The 21,059-nt window shown below is 37.2% G+C and overlaps 1 protein-coding gene across 2 annotated transcripts in view; it reads left to right on the top strand.

Moving 5' to 3' along the window:
- LDAH (lipid droplet associated hydrolase) overlaps positions 1 to 21,059 on the top strand; it is a 107,596-nt gene that overhangs the window by 50,094 nt on the left and 36,443 nt on the right. The window lies entirely within an intron of this gene.

Below are 21,059 nucleotides of genomic sequence, written 5' to 3' on the forward strand. Positions count from 1 at the left end.
CAGTTCACATTAGATGTGGACTGAGAATTGACCATTGGATTTAGCAATGTCGAGGTCATTGGTGACTTTGAGCACTTTCAGTAGCATGGGAGGAATGAAATATTATCAGTCAATTCCTCTATTTTTGCCCCAGGGTATATCTTCCACCTTCAGGGTTCTGTGAATGAATTGATTTTTTTTATTTGTATTCACCTCTAGAGGCATTAGTTGCTCAACTATCATTGTGTTTGTTCCTCTGTCTGCTTCCCAGCTTCTAAAAATCTGTTGACATCTCTCATCTACTGTCGATATTCTCTTGTTTTCTTTGTGCTAATGGATTTATATCTTCTTTATTTCTTTATTTTCTTTTATTATACTTGGATTTTGAGAGGGAGCAGATAAATGAATAGGTTCAGTCTGCCTTGTTAACCACAAGTGTGAATAATTCTTTAAAAAGTAACAATTATGTTCTGTAATTAGAATTTATTAAAAAGGTCATAGATAGGTAAGACCAGAAAACTTTCATTATGTTATGTAATATTTCTTCTTGCCACCTCTTTGCCTTCTCCACACTCTCCCTCTATATCCTGTGGTCCAGAAGAAACATTTAAATACACCCTTCAACCCTGCTGACAAATGAAGGGGTGAAACCTACCATTAAGCCAACTTCTTGAATCTATTTTGTATATTGTAAAATCCATATAGCTACATACAAATGTGTGCTTTTAGAAAATATATTATCCCTTTGGTCACTGATATTTTTATTTCCATGGCGATTATTCCAGTCACCTTTATTTGGACAATAATACAGGATCTGACTGTACTAAGAAAAGGGAGAAAGTGGCTAAGTCAACCTAGTACAAGTCTGAATTTCACAATTTAGACAGTTGGTTGATAAAGAATTTCTTTGTGTTTTCACAGTGAAGATGAAAATGTTTCTTTTAAAAATAGATAAGAAAATATAAAATTGGAGCTTTCATTAATTTATACATGTCTCAGAAGTAATAGTCACAGAGAAGTAGTAGACAGTGGCATGTGCTTGTTAGCTTATCATGTTTTTACATTACCCTAGAAACACAGGTGATTATTACTGTACAGGGAAGGTGTTCGAGGTGGAGAACCAGACTGAGCTGATGAATTTGGGTGTTTATGAGAGTTTCACATTGAAGATACCTGTTTCTTTGCTATCCAAAGAACACAGCTTAGAATGAGTAAGACAAACTTAACTCATGTAACTGAAACTATCAACTTGGTGAAATTCTGAATTATCTGAAAGTAAGACTCTTTAGGCATGATTAGGCCATAAGTCAAGGAATATCAACAGCCATCAGAAGCTGGAAGAAGCAAGGAACAGATCTCCCCTAGAGCTTCCTGGCAGAGTGCAGCCCTTCTGACATCTTAATTTGAGCCCAGTGATACTGATTTGGCTTCCACAACGGTGAGAAAGTAAATTTCTCTTATCTGAAGCCACTGAACTTGTGATGATTTGTTACAATGGCCATTATAAACTAATGCATTGTCTTTGGGACTTGATGACTATTTTGATATGAAGACCTTTGTATCTGTCTTCTTCAGTTTGGGGGAAACTTTCATGCATTATTTCTGTTAGGTTCCATTCCCACCTTTTCCTGCATCTTTTCTTTCTGGAAGTCATTTAGTAGAATATTAGTTTTCCTGGATTTGGTCTTTGATTTTCTTTCTACCTGCTCATCTCTATGCTGTCAGTGGGATTTCTTATACTCTTAATCTTTCAACCTTTTCTATAATTTTTAAATTGAGGTTATTGATTTAATTTTTAAGAATACTATCATATTTATCGAGTGTTCTTTTTATATCCCACCCTTCATTGTTGTAATATTTTCTCTTATCTATAAGCAAATTATAATTTTTGATCCTTCATCGTCTTTTCCTTTGAGTTTCTTTTATATTTTTTGTGCTCTCTGTCTTCCATGTTAGAGGCTTTACTCTCAACATCTGTCAACCTGTTGTTTCTTATTCATATTAAAGTTATATATTATATTTGTTATTGGGAGGCTCTCTTTGTGTTGGCTGGACTTGTCAATATAAGGACTTCTGGCCTTCACTCTAGGGTGATTAGATACAAATCAGGTTTTTTGTCAAGGACTCCAAATGTTAGTATGGTAGGCCACAGTCAGGCTTGTTTTAGGAAGGTGATTATGGACATATTTAACTCTGGCAGAGCCAGGAATTCCATTTATAGCAACAGGGTGAATTCTTACATGCTGAGGTGTTGCCCATGACTCCCCAAGCCACTCACAGAAAGGCTGCAATCCAGCTATGAGGATTGTTAATCACTGAAGTCATTGTGTCTGGTTTAGTGGGATTTGTTATTTTGGCAAACATTTATATTAATTTGGGGCCCAAGAAAACATGTAAGTTTCCCCCCTGAAATCAGTGAATGAATAGTAATTACATGGTTTTTTTCTTATTAGAATATGCTCTATGAGGAGCCTTTCAGGGGTATTTACCATCAGAAGACTGAGGGGGACCGGAGTGTGGCCTGTTGTTATAGATGTCTCCTAGATTTATTGAAGGTCGAGGTTATGGTTGTTTTGTGGTCTCATTGGCTTGGAGTAATTTTGCAAAGGAGAAATGGAGACATCATTACTTCACAATAAAAGTCTGAAACCATACATTCTATAGTGATCTACAGAAACGCTAACTAGAAGCACTCACAGGGTTCTTTCCCTAACGGAATGTACCTCTTTAATGCAGTAATTATATTCTACCAGTGGAAGCTATTTTCCAGGGAAGCTTTTCATAAAGGTCACGCAGTGTTGAAAATAAGGGAAATGCTTTTTACCTTTAAAAAGCAAGATGGAACTTAATTGAGAATATTATAGAATTATTTCAATATCAGTTTGATTTGATGGTGGCAAATGTGCTTAGTAACTCAATGCTAACTTTTGCTACATACATTTGAAAAACATCAGTTGGAAATATTAGCTTTATTTACTGAACAACTTTCTAGGCCCATTGAGCTAAATGAATTTTTTAGTTGCTGACTAAAATTTGAGCTGGTAACAGAGTATATGATTCCCAATTCTATTATATAGCATTTTCAGATGCCAGGGTGCATTCTTGATTGATAAAGGCTCTCAGGAATGTTCTCTAATCCTATTAGGGAAAGTAAGAGTCTTCCCAGAGGCAGTTGTCCTTTCTCTGAACTCTGTAGAAGCTGAGAGGTTTCATGAGGCAGAGGTGGAAATCAAGAACTAACTCGGGTCCCTAGGAGATACCATGGCATCACCAGGAGGGATGCTGCCCTCATGAAGCTGGTGTGTCTGGGAGTCAGTGGGAGGCAGAACACCCCATTCAGTGACATGTGAAGAAGAAATAAGCATAAAATACATCTTTGACACATCTATCTTTTTTCCTGAACTGAACGAGACAAATCCTTACCTGTTTCATTATCAAAGCTGGTTTGGGGATGACTTACTTCCCTCAGTCATTTGAGCCTAACCTTTGAGTTAATTGCTTATAATCCCAAGGTTTAGTCTCTATCTCATGAGGTTAGCTGCCCTGACTGATGGATCTGCTTTTTTTCCACATAAAATGGAACAAGAAAGCCACACTTTATGACTCCCAGTTGACTTCTGGTAAACTGGGAGTATACTAGAGCAGCTTCTATGGCAGAAATCCTATGTGCCCAGTACATGCCTCTGGCTATGAGCCTTTCCATTGTGTCACTCTCCCTTAGTCTGAAACCCTTTGCCTCATCTTAGTGCTGGTGTAAAAGTGGTATATGGAACTGAAGTGTACATCTTTTACAGTGTTAAAAGGGGAAGAATTTTTTTTACTGATTTCACTGAAAAACTCTGTGCTCTATCATCAGCACTGGATCGGGTAGGGACTCAGTGAGTGAGTGTCAGAAAATTTTCTTTCTGGGGTTCTTTTCAAAGGTTCCTAGGCCCTGATAGACAAGAGATTTCTAGTGCCCATTTTATGTTTCTGTTGTACACTTTATTTCATTTCCCATACCCTGGTACCTATTGTGCATTATTATAAATATCTCTCCCACTAGACTTTGTGTTCTCTGAAGGCAGAAACTTTGTCTTGTTCACCACTCTGCATCTGCACAGCATCTGGCATACTGTGAGTACGCGACATATCTTCAGTGAATGAATGAATGAATGAATGAACGAACCAATGAGCAACCAACAGACCTAATGAATGACGTCTGTCATCCTAGGCCTACCTAAGCTTTTAAAGACTGAGCTTTCCAACTTAGCACAGTCCTGGTGCCATTGCCAAACAATTTTGGCAATGAGTTTTCCTGACCCATACATGGTACCCCTGCTCCAAGTTTATGGAATTGCCAAATAGCAGTTTCTTGGTCAGCAAAGCCATTCCTTCACATTCTATGTAGCTTTGCCTTTAGGAACCATGAGAAAGTCTTGATGTTGGCAAAGGCCATAGTAGTCGTATAAGAATGTTGTAGCCGTAGACATGAAAGTAGTTTGTCATTATCACTATTCACTGAATTCTGAGGCTACCTGGAAATCACTGTTCAATTCAAAATAACAGGTGCGCCATAAGAGATAACTGCGCTATAGAGCAGCTTGTAAAGAATAATCTGCAGTGAGCATCATTATTTTCTGAATGAGTTCTTAGTGATTCTGAATTTGAACAACTCGAAAGGAAGTAGATTCCAAGAGATTTCAAGCTGATAAGAGCATTTTTCATTCAAAATAAAATAAATGCAGAGTATACAAAATAAAAGCCTGAGAAGAATGGGCTATCGAAAGATATTTAAACAAAGTTTCAGATGTTTTTGTAATGTTAAATTATATAAAGCTCTCTGCAAATATGCAAGCATTACTTATAATTAGCAACCCTGACATGTAGATTAAATGCATGAAATGGCCTTTTTAAAATTTATGTTAAGGTAATTAAAGTGTAGAAAAATCTCTGCCCCAAAAGGTATAATTCACATGAATAGGGAAATGGTAAAAGTGGTCAGTTTCTTGAGTACCATCTTAACCAAAACATATTAAAATGACATGAATTTGTTTCAGTAATCAGTAGTTGAAGTATCTCATACTTCTTAGGATGTGGGGCTAGTTATTTCTGAAGCTAAATGATTTGAGACACTTGTAAAGATTGGCCATATCTAACAATAATGGTAGTGATTGGTTCAACTATAAGGGAATTATATCTCCAAATAATACTTATTACAAAGAAATTGTATATAACAATATAGCATATATAATGGTTAATAGCATGAGCTCTGAAATCATCCTGCTTGGGTTCATATCCCATCTTTGTCACATTGTAGCTGAACCTCAGTTTTCTCATCAATGGAATGAAGAAACTTACTCCTAGACTTGTTATGTGTATTAAATGAGATAATGTATATAAAGTGCATTAGTGTAGTCCCTAGAAAATAGTAAACTATCACTACTACTATTATTCTAAGTACTTCTTTACTGTGGGGTATAATTTGTGTCTTACTGATATATGAAATTTTTAAGACAGAATAGAAGTTCTCAAAAAGCAAGCTCTCAATGATTAAAATGTAATGGCATTTGCAGTTTCTAAACTGCTTACTTGTAAGCTGGCATGTGTTTCCAGTCTGATCCTAAGGAGAGGAAAACATGGCCTTATGGGGAGAAAAGATAGACTAAATTGGGATTATTTCTAGATCTACATTTTGACTGCTAGTGACTTTATCTTTGAAGGCTGTCTGGTTTATATTATATGTTCGCTAAGACGTGCCTTGACAATGCTGGCAGTCATAGAAAAATAGAAACCGTGTGCTGTGTTTTCTTGTTTTCCACTTATACAGTGGGGAAGCATCCTACCATTACTGCAGCAGGTGGGCTAAACTGATAAACGAATAGGGATGGGAGTGGTGATGCTGTTCTTTTGAAGATGTCAAAGTGCTATTTGTCATGGCTTTGCTTAATCATAACACACAGGCATCATCACTGCTCTCCCAAAAAAACAGATGTATCTGTTATTTAATAAGCCATCTAAATGGTAAAGTTTTTGAAATTTTGAAGTTTTGATTAGATTTACACCTTGTTAAAAGAAAAGGCTTATTTAATGAAACAGATTACACACAAACCACACATGAGCATCATACACCTTACATTATGTTTAGATCGTTTCTTAACTTCCTTTCTGAAAAATGATTAATAGTAATAAATTCAAGAAAAATAAAACCCAAAATATTGTCTCTAACTCCCACAAATATATCCAGTATAAAAAGGCTCAATATATATATTTACTTTCCTGTATAGTTCAAAAAAACATGGTTGTGCTTCATTATCAAAAGTTGATTCTGATAGATTTCAAATGAAAATGTGAAATATGTCAAAATGTTTTCTTAGGGTAGAATGAATTGGCCAACCTTGGAGTTCTTTCTTTAATGATATAGTAACATAAGAAAATGTTTTGTCTTGTACATAGATTTGGAAACCATCTCTGCACTGCTGTTATAAAATTAGGTATACTTTGTTGAACTGCGTGATTTTTTTTTTTTTTTTGCCAATAGGTTTCTATATGCAGAATAAAAGAAATTTTTATTACTGTGACTTATCCTATCAAATTTGGTTTACAGATTTCATTGAAATTATCATTATATTGTCTAGGAAAAGTTTCATCCAACAAATAATAATTGTTGTTCTCCAAAGGCAAGAGAGGAAAAACCAGTCTCCTCAACTAAATATTAGTTATGATAAACAATCTTTGGTCGTATATTTTTGCAAGGCAACGATGCATTCAGAGTACATACTAGAACTTCCTCCTTGTTTTGGTCCATTCCTGTGATTTCAGAGTGCATTTTAATTCTCAATTTGTTACTGATGTAGATCAAGCAAATATAACCTTGTGGTTGCTTGTGTATTTTTAGAGTTTCCCTTGCATGCAGTTTTATTTAACGTGGGTCACTTTAAAGGATCATTTATAAAAGTAATGGATTGCTTCCTGTTTCTGCCAGCTGATTTGATCAGTCTGAAGTTCCTTATGTACTATGGGTTACGTAACTAGTATGGAATCTGTATGGTATATTTTTTTTTAGTTTGACACTAACTGAATTAACTGTTTATGTTCTCTAAATCTTTGAGGACAATTTAACACATTGACTCCCACACTAGAAAAAAAAAAAACTTTTTCCTTGGAGCCACGGTGTTTTATTACAAAAATAGAATAAAAACTTCAAAAACAAAACGATCCTGTCTAAGTTAATGAAAAATTTGTTATTTTTTAGTTTTCTGTGTATGAGTTACGTGCAACTTGAAATATAGTTCACATAGCTTCCAAAGTGAAGAGACATGTGAGTTACATATGCTTCACTAGGCCCCAGGCTCAAAACTAGCGTGAGTTAAATACAACTCACCTGGCAGTTAATGTGTTAATAAACACACTTGAACTGCTCTTTGCTTAACACATTCTGCTCTGGCAATACTGTTTGCCTGGCTCTTAACTCAAACACACCAAATTAGCTTTCTATGTTATGGCCTTTGCACTTGCTCTTCCCTCTCCCAGAAAAACTCTTTATCCAAGTATCTTGGCCAGCTCACTCCCTAACTGCCTTTGCATAAATGTCACCTTCATTGAAGCCTAAACACCCTATTTAAAACTATACCATCACCTTCAGCAATCCCTATTTCTCTTTCATTATCTTATCTGTCCCCCCACCCGCCATGGGACTGTGACTTACTAACATTATCCATATTTGACTCAATTATTATTTATTGCTTAAATTGCTATATAATCAACATTTATTATAACTCATTTATTATGGCTAAATAACACACATTTTACTTAATCGCTTACATATTTATTGCCAATTATGTTTTATTTTTTAATATATATTTTAAATTGACAAAAATTGTGTAGATTTATTGTATACAACATGATGTTTTGAAATATATATACATTGTGGAATGGCTAAATCAAGCTAACTAACATATGCATTAGCTTACATACTAATCTTTTTTTGTGGTAAGAACACTTGAAATCTCTACTTAGCAATTTCAGGAACACAATACAGTCTTATTAACTGTGGTCACCATGTTATGCAATAAATCTCTTGAATTTATTCCTCCTAGCTAATTGAAATTTTATATTCTTTGGCTAAAATCTCTCCAACCTCATTCCCAACCCCTATCCCCTGGTAAATACAATTCTACTCTCTACTTTTGAGTTCCTCTTTTTTAAATTCCACATGTAAATGAGATGATGTGGTATTTGTCTTTCTGTGCCTCACTTATTTCATCTAACATGTCCTCCAGGTTCACCCATGTTGTTGAAAATGATAGGATTTCCTTCTTTTTTAAGGCTGAGTAGTATTTCACTGCACACACACACACACACACACACACACTCATAGGCAGACAAACCACATTTTATTTATCCAATCATTCATCTATTCATAGACATCTAGATTGTTTCTGTGTCTTGGCTATTGTAGATAATGCTGCAGTGAACATGGGAATGCAGATATCTCTTCAACATACTAATGTTGTTTCCTTTGGATATGTACCCAGTACTGGGATTGCTGGATCATATGGTAGTTCTATTTTAAATTTTTTGAGGAACCTGCATACTGTTGTCCATAATGGCTATGCTAATTTACATTCACAAAAACAACGTGCAGGAGTTCTGGTTTCTCCACAATCTCACCAGCACTTGTTATCTTTTGTCTTTTTAATACTAGCCATTCTAACAGGTGTCAGGTAATATCTCACTGTGGTCTTGACTTGCATTTCCCTGATGATTAGTGATGCTGAACATTCTATCTTATGCCTCCTAGCCATTTGCATGTCTTCTTTTTTTTTTTTTTTTTTTGAGACAGAGTCTCACTCTGTTGCCCAGGCTAGAGTGAGTGCCGTGGCGTTAGCCTAGCTCACAGCAACCTCAAACTCCTGAGCTCAAGCGATCCTCCTGTCTCAGCCTCCCGAGTAGCTGGGACTACAGGCATGCACCACCATGCCCGGCTAATTTTTTCTATATATATTTTTAGCTGTCCATATAATTTCTTTCTATTTTTAGTAGAAATGGGGTCTCACCCTTGCTCAGGCTGGTCTCGAACTCCTGAGCTCAAACGATCCGCCCACCTCGGCCTCCCAGAGTGCTAGGATTACAGGCGTGAGCCACCTCACCCGGCCTTCTTTTGAGAAATATGTACTCAAGTCCTTTGCCCATTTTTTTAAATCAAGTTATTTGTTTTCTTGCTGTTGTGTTTTAAGTTCCTTGTATACTTTAACTATTAATCCCTTATCAGATATATGGTTTGCACATGTTTTCTCCCATTCCGTAGGTTGTCTCTTCACTCAGTTGATTGTTTCCTGGGCTGTGCAGAAGCTTTTTAGCTTGATGTAATCCCATTTGTCTATTTTCACTTTTGTTGCCTGTGCTTTCGGGGTCATATCTGAAAAATCATTGCCCAGACCAATGTCATGGAAATTATCCCCTGTTTTTTCTTCTAGCAGTTTTACAGTTTTAGAGCTTACATTTAAATATTTAATCTACTTTTAGTTGATTTGTATATGTGCTGTGAGACAAGGGTCTAATTTTATGCTTCTGCATACGGATATCCAGTTATTCCAACTCTATTTATTACAGAGACTGTCCTTTCCCCTTCCCTATTGTGTGTTCTTGACACCTTTGTTGAAAATCCATTGACTATAAATGCACAAATTTATTTTTGGACTTTCTCTTCTGTTCCATTAGTTAATGTGTCTGATTTTATGCCAGTACCATACTGTTTTGATTACCATAGCTTTGTAACATAATTTGAAGTCAGGTAGTGCAGTGCCTCCAGTTTGGTTCTTTTTGCTGAGGATTGCATTGGCCATTTGTGGTCTTTTGTGATTCCATAGACATTTTAGGATTTTTTTTTTCTTTCTTTCTGTGAAAAATGTTATGAGAATTTTTACAGAGATAGCATTGAATCTGTAGATCACTTTGGGTGATATGGACATTTTAACAATATTAATTCTTTCAGTCCATGAATGTGGGTTATCTTTCCATTTATTTGTGTCTTCTTGAATTTCTTTCATCAATGTTTTACAGTTTAAGTATATGGGTTTTTGACCTCCTTGTTCAAATTTATTCTTATGTATGTTTTTTTTTGGCCGGGCGCGGTGGCTCACGCCTGTAATCCTAGCACTCTGGGAGGCCGAGGTGGGCGGATTGTTTGAGCTCAGGAGTTCGAGACCAGCCTGAGCAAGAGCGAGACCCCATCTCTACTAAAAATAGAAAGAAATTATATGGACAGCTAAAAATATATATAGAAAAAATTAGCCGGGCACGGTGGCGCATGCCTGTAGTCCCAGCTACTCGGGAGGCTGAGACAGGAGGATCCTTTGACCTCAGGAGTTTGAGGTTGCTGTGAGCTAGGCTGACGCCACGGCACTCACTCTAGCCTGGGCAACAGAGTGAGACTCTGTCTCAAAAAAAAAAAAAAAAAAAAAAGTATGTTTTTCTCTAGTTACTGTAAATGGGATTGTTTTCTTGATTTCTTTTTTGGGTAGTTCATTGTTAGTTTATAGAAATACTAATGATTTTTGTGTGTTGATTTTGTATCCTGCAACTTTACTGAATTTATTAGTTCTCATAGTTTTCGTGGTGCGTTTAGGGTTTTCTTCTATACATATGATCATGTTGTCAGCAAACGGGGACAATTTTACTTCTTCCTGTCCAGTTTGGATGCCTTTTTTTGCTTTCTCTTACCTAATTGCTCTGGCTAGGACTTCCAGTGCTGTGTTGAATAGAAGTGGTGAGAATAGGTACTCTTGCCTTGTTCCTGATCTCAATGGAAAAGTTTTCAACTTTTTACTATTTTTTCTTACAGAATATTACAAGGGTACAAATGTTTTGGCTACATGAATTGCTTTTGTAAAGTCTGAGTCAAAGTTATAAGGGTATCCATCACCAGATAGTGTGCATTGTACCTGTTAGATGTGATTTTACCTATCCTCCCACCCAACCTCCCACCTGCTTGATTTCCATTGAGTTTTACTTCCATATGTGCACATGAGTATTGATCGATTAGTTCCAATTTAATAGTGAGTACACCTGGGTGGAGATCATGGGATTGTCATCAGCGGAGGAGATGGGACGATCAGAATCATCAACTGTAGTTGAACATCAATTGCCTGAAGCTGAGAACCCACCCTTTAAAAGTTCTGTATTTCTGCTTATTATTAGGATGATGGCATTTTTCAGACAAAAGTCTCCATCCTCTTCCTTTGCTGGCAAAGTAATAAACTTCTCTTCCCTTCTCCTCAAAAAAAAAAAAAATAGTATATGTGGTCTTTGTTTTTCCAATCTTGCAATACTTCACTTAGGAGAATGGTATCCAGCTCCATCCATATTGTTGCAAAAGGCATTAAGTCATCCTTCAGATCTGAGTATTTCCTGCAGAGCAGTTCTGGTCTTGACAAATGCCCTCAGTGTTTGCTTGTCTGAGAAAGTCTTTATTTCTCCCTCACATAAGAAACTTAGTTTTGCAGGGTACAAAATTCTAGGCTAGCCATTACTTTGTTTGAGAAGACAGAATGAGGCCCCAGTTCCTTCTAGCTTGTAAGGTCTCAGTTGAGAAGTCTGCCATTAGTCTGATGGGTGTTCCTTTGTAAGTTGCCTGATGTTTTCGCCTCACGGCTTGTAGGAGTTCCTCTTTCATGTTAACATTGGCCAGTCTGATGATTATGTGTGGTGGTGTTTGCTTCTTTGGGATGAATCTCCCAGGAGTCCGTTGGGCTTCTTGTACCTGGGTATCTAAATTTCTAGCAAGACCAGGGAAGTTTTACTCAATTACTCCCTCAAATAGGTTTTCCAACCCGTGTGTATTTTCTTCTTCACCCTCAGGGGTGCCTATGATTCTTATGTTAGTCCTCTTTACATAATCCCATATGTCCTTTAGGCTTTGTTCGTTCCTCTCATTTCTCTGTTCTTTGTCTTTGACTTGTTTAATCCAAAGGTGGTATCTTCAAGCCCTGAGATTCTTCTGCCTGATCTAGCCTATTCCTAAGGCTTTCCACTGTGTTTTGTATTTCCTTGAATGAGTTTTTCATTTCTAAAAGTTCTGTTTGATTTTTTTAGTAATTCAATTTCTTTAGTGAATTTTTCCTTCATTTCTTGTATTGTTTTTGTGGTTCCTTTGTGTTGGGTTTCTACTTTCTCTTATATTTCATTGAGCTTCCTTATAATCCATATTTAAAATGTTTTATCAATCATTTTTCATTCAACATTCAATCAATTTCATTCAATATTTTCATTTTGGTTCATATCCCTTGGTAAGGAGTTATTGTTTTGGGGGTGTCCATTAGCTCTGATTTTTCATATTTCCAAGTTCTTTCACTGATTCCTTGTCATCTGGCCTCTCAATTGAGACCTGGAGATGCTAGGCCTGGCTTGCAGGCCTATCTCTGGGTCCCTAAAGATCAATCTCTGACTGTGCCAGCGAGAGGAGCGCTGGTCCTGAGTTGCATATTGGGTGTTCTAGCAGGTTTGATGAACCTCTTGGGTTACCTCTGACTTGCTGTCTTTTCCTCTTCCCAACAGTGTGAAATGAGTTAGGTCCCCCAGTTTAATCTCCAAGATGGCGGATGGTACTTGTGAGCATGATTCAGCCACTCCCTATTTGCTTGAGTTGGAAGGTGCTATGCTTAGCTATAGAGTTTTTCCCCGTCATTGGTGGATTCTTGTGTGGAAAAGCCAGCTGCTGAGATGTTCTTTTGTGCCGTGGTATGCTCTGGTCCCCCAGGTGGGGCACACAAATGCTCTAAGCTTTAGGAGGGACCCTGTAGCTCCTAGGGGGTTACTTGATCTCTACTCCCACTGAAGGGGGTGGGGAGCAAGACAGGTCCAGGTTGCAGCTGGATGGCAAAAGCCTGAAAGGCTTTGCAAAGCCTCAGCAAGGCTCGGAGATTGCTTTCCCGGCCTCTAGGGGGAGCCGTTGGTATGAGGTTCAGGGCAGGCTCTCCAAACTTGGAAGGCTATTCCCGAGGAAGGGGTCTGGACACTTGAGTGCTAAGGTCCAGGGCCAGGCTCTTTCCCGCCCTAGTCCACTAGTGCAGTTTCTCTGTGGCGGGGAGGGGGGGAGCCGCTTCCTGGAACCCCACAACACACTCCATCAGATCAGTCCACTTGAGTTCCCTTACTGCCGGGACCAGCCCTTGAACTTGACTAGTGTGCATCTCCATGAAACACTGGTAGGTAGGAGGTTCCCCAGTTGAGTACCCCTGTTCCACAAGACCCCAAGGGGAGAGTAGTAGGCCTCTCTATCCACTGGGGCTTCATCCAGGGGTGTTCTCCCACTGGAGAGAAGTGGCTGCTTGCTAATTTCTTGGCTGGAGCTGCACTCCCTATTGTCATGAGTAGCAGGAGGGGCCACTGTTGCTGTTTAGTTGGCACCTGAGGCATTTGGTTGCCATGGGAATCAGGGGCTAGTCTATTTCTGAGTGCCACACCCCTAACCAATATGGTGGTTCTCCAGCATTGGGGTTGGGGGGCTGCGGCTACCTGTCAGCCCAAGCTCAAATTACTTTCTGTGATGCCATGAATGGAGGGGTGCAGAGGAGGAAGTGTCTGGGTGTAAGAAAGCAGCCACTCTGGTCTCTTGTGGCACTCTCCTGTGGGGTGTCCCTTATGGACACTGAAACACCCAGGTTTGCTAATTCATCCCACAGAGGGTGGAAGCACCTTCAGTATACTTTGTGCCCCGCTGTTCACCGAAGGCATCTAGGTCGGGGAGGGGAAATCCCCCCCTTACTCTTTGACTGGGCGCCAAGCCTCTCTGGGTCTGATCCACATCGCTATCTTCTTCTTTTTCAGCTTTGCAGTTTTTCTTTGTGGGGTCCCCAGACGTCTCTGTTGTCTCTCTCTGTGATCCACACCTGAGCTCCAATTCTTCTTCACTCTCCTCAGTCCAATATTTTGCCTTCCAGAAAGGATAGTTCAACTATTGATGTCTGTAGTTGGCCATCTTGGCTCTCTCCAACTTTTTACTGTTGAGTATAATGTTAGCTGTGGGATCATCATATATAGCCTTTATTGTGTTGAGATACATTCTTGCTATACCTAATTTTTTGTTCGTAGATTGGAAAACTCAATATTATAAAGATATTACTAAATTTAGTACAGACCCAATCGGAATCTCAACAATATGTTTATGAAACTTGAATTAGCCAGTTCAAAAATGTTTACGCAAATGCAGAGAGCCAAAAATATGCAAGGCATTCTTGAAGAACAAGAAGATGGGGTTTAACTTACTCTACCAAATATCAAAATATATTATAAAGCTTTTTAAAATAAGACATTATGCTCTTGGTGCAGAGTTTGAAAAGTATGCCAGTGTGACAGATTAGAAAGCCATGAAATAGATCTATTCACATATATATGTGATTTACAACAGAAATGTCATTTCTGAAAAGCAGGGGAAGGGCAGCATTTGTACTTAATAGTGCTGTGACAGTTGGGTTTCCGCATAGGAAAAAAATTAAATGAGAGCCATATTTCACAGCATACATGGAAATCAGTTTTAAGTACATTATGGACCTAAATGTGAAAGACAAAACCATCGAACTTTTCAAGATATTATTGAAGAATGATGGCTGCCAAGGAGCCTGCTGTGACTATGAATTGTGGTTGACCTGCCTGCCTTACCAGATCGTGTTCCTGCAGCTCCAGGTGGGACTGATGAGCCAGAACCCAGGCAAAGCTGAGAAGTCAGATTCTTCATCATTGTCTTTGCCTCCACCTCAGCTGCTACCAAGAAACCTGCTCTTCTGCTTGGAAGGAGAACTTTTCCTGTGGAATGGGGAAGGTAGCACCTTAGGCCTTCACCTAAGAGGCTTCAGTAGGACAGCAAGAAACCCTTTCTCTCTCAATACCAGATATTGCTGCGCATAATTCCACCCTTGTCTGAAATCTATCAAGTCTTGTTAAGTCCAACAGAACACCTATAACACTTTGAAGAATAAAAGGACTCATAATATTAGAATTACCTAGAAGGCAAAATTACAGGTGATACCAGATCAATTTTTATATATGGATGATGCTAACAAACAGGCCCATTATAAAAAATGACTGTCCATAGGAGAAGATGAAAAAGAGACTGAGTCTACAAAAACCCACGTTTATTCTCAGGGCCTACCAGAAAAGGTATATTCAGTTCATTCAAAACGAGGAGTGTAAATACATAAAGGAAGTGGTAAAGCAAATCACTGATAATCTGAAATTAAAGGAACTGATTCACAACTGAAGTTACGTACAACCAAGGGCTTGAACCTACATTGTAGAACAGATAAGAGCTATTATTTATCTAATTTATAAAAAATCATTTTGATTGAAAAAATATTTTTCTGATTTTGGGACTAGAAAAGAATATCATAAACAAGACACAAAGAGCAATAACTATAAAAGAAAAGACTGAACCCAAATTTAAAATGGGCTAAGGACTTAAACAGACATTTCTTCAAAGAAGACATACAAATGGCCAATAGTATGTGAAAAAGTACTCAACATCACTAATAATCATCAGAGAAATCCAAATCAAAACCACAGTGTTATATCAACTAATACCTGTTAGGATGGCTATTAAAAAAACAAAAGGTAAGGCCGGGCGCGGTGGCTCACGCCTGTAATCCTAGCACTCTGGGAGGCCGAGGTGGGCGGATCGTTTGAGCTCAGGAGTTCGAGACCAGCCTGAGCAAGAGCGAGACCCCATCTCTACTAAAAATAGAAAGAAACTATATGGACAGCTAAAAATATATATAGAAAAAATTAGCCGGGCATGGTGGTGCATGCCTGTAGTCCCAGCTACTCGGGAGGCTGAGACAGGAGGATCGCTCGAGCTCAGGAGTTTGAGGTTGCTGTGAGCTAGGCTGATGCCACGGCACTCACTCTAGCCTGGGCAACAGAGTGAAACTCTGTCTCAAAAAAAAAAAAAAAAAAAAAAACAAAAGGTAAGTGTTGGCAAGGATGTGAAGAAATTGAAATCCTTGTACCTTGTACACTGTTGGTGGGCACATAATGCTGATAGCGGGGTAAATTGATACAGCTAATTTGGAAAACTCTTTGGAACTGTCTACTAAAGCTGAACATATGTGTATGACCTAGTATTTCTACTTTGAGGTAATATAGCCAACAGAAATACATGCACACATGTACCAAGAGACATGTACAAAAATGTTAATAGGACTTCTGGTTTCCAGTTCCGTATGTAAGGAGCTTGGAAGTTGCTACTCCATCCTACAGGTAAAAACGTGAACAGACTGAAAAATCAACTCTTCTGGGATCCACAGGAGAGGGGAGGACACAGGAAAAACCACTATCCCCAAAGGTTGGAGAGATAGACTAGAAATACAGGGAGTCCTGGCTTATCAGAGCATAGACTCATTCATGAATGGAAACCCCCACAGGAACCGGTGCCAGGGTAAGAAAATCTGAACTGTAATTGATGAATTTCTGGAAGCTGAGTGTGGACAACTCTGAAAGTTAAAAATTCCAGAGCTCATTCATGGGGGATCCGCACAATTTTGTTAGATTTACCTCAACAGCTCAATTAGATTCTCACAGTAAATCCCCCTGTGCTTCTGGCAGAAAGAAGGGGAAAGGAACCATTTGGAATTATGTCAGAGCACTGTGCTTGTCTTAACCAGGCCTGCCCTCAGGAGAAACTTGTTAACCAGGTGTTTACTTGATAAGGTATTATCAGAGCCTGACTGAGCTGAGGGAAGGGAAATACCCAATTCTAATCAGCTCTAGCCTTCTATGTCAGAGAAGAGAAATACCCAATTCTAGCCCACTCCAACCATCCTGTCCCACCTAAGTGGGTAGAAAAATACTGAGAAACACTTGTTCACAGACCAGAGGCATAGGCTAACCCAGGAGATTGAGACCTAATCATAGGGTGATAGAATGTTTCCCCTCTTTGCCCCACACTGTACCCCCATGTTACTAAAAGCCTACTGACAGCAGTTCCATTTACCTGGTACATCATGTCCACCTATCAAGAAAAGATTATTAGGCATGCCAAAAGGCAAGAAAACACAATTTGAGGAGATAGAGCAAGCATCGGACCCAGACATGCAGGGATGTTAGAATTATCAGATGGAGAATTTAAATCGACTATGATTAAAGATGCTAAAGACTCTAATAAATTAAATAGACAACATGCAAGAACAGATGGGCAGTATAAGCATAGAAATGGAAATCCTGAGGAAAAAACAAAGAGAAATGCTAGAGACCAAAAAACACTGGAACAGAAATGAAGAATGCTTAGGATGGGCTTATTAGTAGACTGGACATGGCTAAGAAAAGAATCTCTGAGATTGAGGATATCTCAATAGAAACCTCCAAAACTGAAAAGCAAAGAACAAAGACTTATTAAAAAAAGAAACAGAATATACAGTGAACATGGGACAACTACAAAAGGTGTGACGTGTATATAAGGGGAATATCAGACAGAGAAGAAATAGAGAAAGAAACAAGAAATATTTCTTACAACGACTGAGAAGTTCCCCAAATTAATGTCAGACACTAAACCACAGATGCAGGAAATTCAGAGAGAAAGAGAATAATATACTGAAATTCAGATCTACATAAAGAAAAGAAGAACATCAAAGAAGGACTATTTCTGATTCTTAATCTAACAGATTCATTCAAGATAATGGCACCAATATTTTTATTGCATACGTTTATATATATGTATGCTTATATATAAGTGAAATGAATGACAATAATGATACAAGAAATAAGAGGGAAGAATTAGGATTATTTTGTTTTTATAAGATACACTAGTAAAGTTGTATAATGTTATCTGAAAGTGGACTTGTACTATTTGTAAATGTATATTGCAAACTCTATGGCAGCCACTAAAAGAAGCTTTTTTTAAAAAAAAAAGTGTAACTGATATGCTAAGAAAGGAGAGAGAATGGAATCATATAAAATGTTCAGTTAAAACCACAAAAGGCAGAAAAATTGTGGAAGACAAAAATAAGAAGGGCAACAAAGAGAAAATAATAAATACAGTTGATATTAATCTATATCAATAATCACTTTGAATATCAGTGGTCCAAATGCACTGACTAAAAGACAGAGATTGTCAGAGTGGATCAAAAAAGAATACCCAACTATATGTTGTCTGTAAGAAGCCCACTTTAAATATAAAGACACATGTAGATTAAAAATAAGTGGTTGGAGAATAATATACTAGACTAACCAAAAGAAAACAGAAAAAGATATATTAATTTCAGGCAAAGCAGACTTCAAAGCAAAGGTTACCAGGGATAAACAGGGGCATTACATAATGATAAAGAGATCAGTCTTCCAACAAGACATAAAAATCCTTCCCATGTATACACTTAACAACAGAGCATCAAACTATGTGAGGCAAAACCAATAGAACCACAGGAGAAATAGGTAAAACTACTATCATTGTTGGAGATTTCAACACCCCTTTGTCAGGTATGGACAGATCTAGCAGTCAGTAAATGAGTTAGGATGCAGTTGAACTCAACAACACCATCAATCAACTAGATGTAATTGACATGTATAAACTACATTCAACAAGAGTAGAATACACATTCTTCTCAAGTTCACATGGCACATTCATGAAGATAGACCACATAATGGGCCATAAAAAACACCTAAACAAATTTAGAAGAATAGAAATCATACAATGTCTGTTTTCAGACCACAGTGGAATTACACTAGAAATCAATAACAGAAAGATAACTGTAAAGTCCCCAAATACATGGGGATGTAAAGAACAAACTTCTAAATAACATATGGGTGTTTTTTTAAAGAAAAAATAAATATGAACTAAATGAAAATGGAAACATAACTTTATAATTTGTGGGATACAGCAAAAGGAGTGCTTACAGGGAAATTTATAACATTTATGTATTAGAAAAGAAGGAAGAACTAAAATCAGTAATCTATTAATAAGTTTCCACCTTAGGAAACTAGAAAAAAGAGCAAATTAAATCCAAAATAAGCAGAAGAAAATAAATAATAAAAATTAGAGCAGAAATCAATGAAATTGAAAATAGGAATTCAATAGAAAAAAATCAGTGAAACCAACAGCTGCTTCTTTGAAAAGTTGAATAGAATTGATACTTGCCAGCTAACTAAGAAAAATAGGTCACAGATTACTAAAAGAAACAGGAGACATCATTACAGATCCTATGGACATTAAAAGGATGATAAAGGAATACTATAAACAACTCTATGCCAACAAATTGGATAACCTAGATGAAATGGACCAATTCCTTGAAAGACACAATTTGCCAAAACTCACACAGGAAGAAATAGACAATCTGAATAGGCCTATGTCTATTACAGAAATTGAATCAGTGATTAATAATCTTTCAAAACAGAAAGCACCAGCCCCAAATGGGTTCCCTGGTGAATTCTATACCAATTCTCTACTATCTATTTCAGAGGATAGAGCAGAAGTAATAACTTCTAACTCATTTTATGAGGCTAGCATTACCTTTATATTAAACCAGACAAATACATTACAAGAAAACTACAGACCAATACCTCTGATGAACATAGATGCAAACATCCTCAACAAAATATTAGTAAATTGAATCTACAATGTATAAGAATTATACACCATAACCAAGTGGAATTTATCTCAGGTGTACAAAGGAGGATAAATTCAACATTTGAAAATCAATTAAGATCCAGCAATCCCACTTCTGGGTGTTTACCCAAAAGATTTAATTAAAGGTTACTGTGAGGCTTGCAAGAAAGCAGGGGACTGAACTCCTATCAGGAGTTTTATGAGGAACCCACTCCTATGATAACTAGCACACTCTTAAGATAACAGCATTAATCCATTCTTGAACACAGAGCCCTCGTGACTTAATCACCTCTTAAAAGTCCCACCTCTCAACACTGTTGCATGGGGATTATGTTTCCAACACATGAACCTTGAGAGTCACATTAATCTCAATATGGTTACAGTATATGGAAATGAACCACTTTACAAAACATCCTGTCTAATATACTATTGTTCTTGGTCAGTTGAGGAATTATATCTGTGGAACCAATGAACAAAAATCCATGTTTAACCCTGAAAAATAAAAATTAAAAAATGTTAGTAACAGCATGTTAGTAATATCCCTGGATTGAAAACAACTCAAATGTCTATGAGTAAAATAAATAAATTGTGGTATATTCATACAATGGAAGACTATGTAGCAAAGATAATGAATAAGCTATTGCAACATATATCAACATGGATGAATCTTATAATGTTGAGTGAAACAAGTAAAACCATAAAAGCATACTGTATGATTACATTTATATGACGTTCATTAACAGGCAAAAATAAGCTATGGTATTAAGAGATGGTAAGTATTAATGTAAAACGAAATAAGGAAGTGATTATAGTATTGAGAGATGGTAAGGATTGATCCTAACGGAAAGCTTGCCTAAGGTGTGAGCAGATGGAATTGCGATTAGAAGATGAGAAGCAGGGCTTCTGGCAATGTTTTGTTTCTTGGCCCATCTAGCTGTTCATTTTATACTCATTTGTTATATTGTATGTTTCTGTTTTATATACTCTCTGCATGTGTGTTATGCTTAACAATTTACATATGGTTTAAAAAGAAAAAAGTAAAACCATTGTCTCCATTCTCATTTCCTGTTCTACAATCTTTAACATTGTTGATCTATTCCATTTATATTACTCTATTAATAGGGATTCAGCTTAACTATTTTGACCTTTCTGATCCACCATAAATTGTTTTTATATGTTAATTTCAAAAATATATATGCAATAATAATATGATAAACAGTGGTAAGTTTAACATTAAAATGGTTTTAGTGATGCTTTTTTTCTTATTACAGTATTATTAAAATATATTTCCTGATATTCTGATGAAATGAGATAATATTTTTGTCCTTAAACATTTTCCTATGTAAGAATAGATTCCCAGCTTCCCTTGTACCTGGCCCACACTTTAAGATTGAATCAGTTGTTAGAAATATATTTGGTCCTGCTAAAGATTATCTTTGGCTGGTAAGGTTAAGAAATAGAAGAGCTTTTCAAAAGTGAACTATCTCCATATATAATTAATAAAAGGTGC

This window comes from Eulemur rufifrons, chromosome 19 (genome assembly GCF_041146395.1).
Source record: "Eulemur rufifrons isolate Redbay chromosome 19, OSU_ERuf_1, whole genome shotgun sequence".
In the NCBI taxonomy this organism is placed as follows: domain Eukaryota; kingdom Metazoa; phylum Chordata; class Mammalia; order Primates; family Lemuridae; genus Eulemur; species Eulemur rufifrons.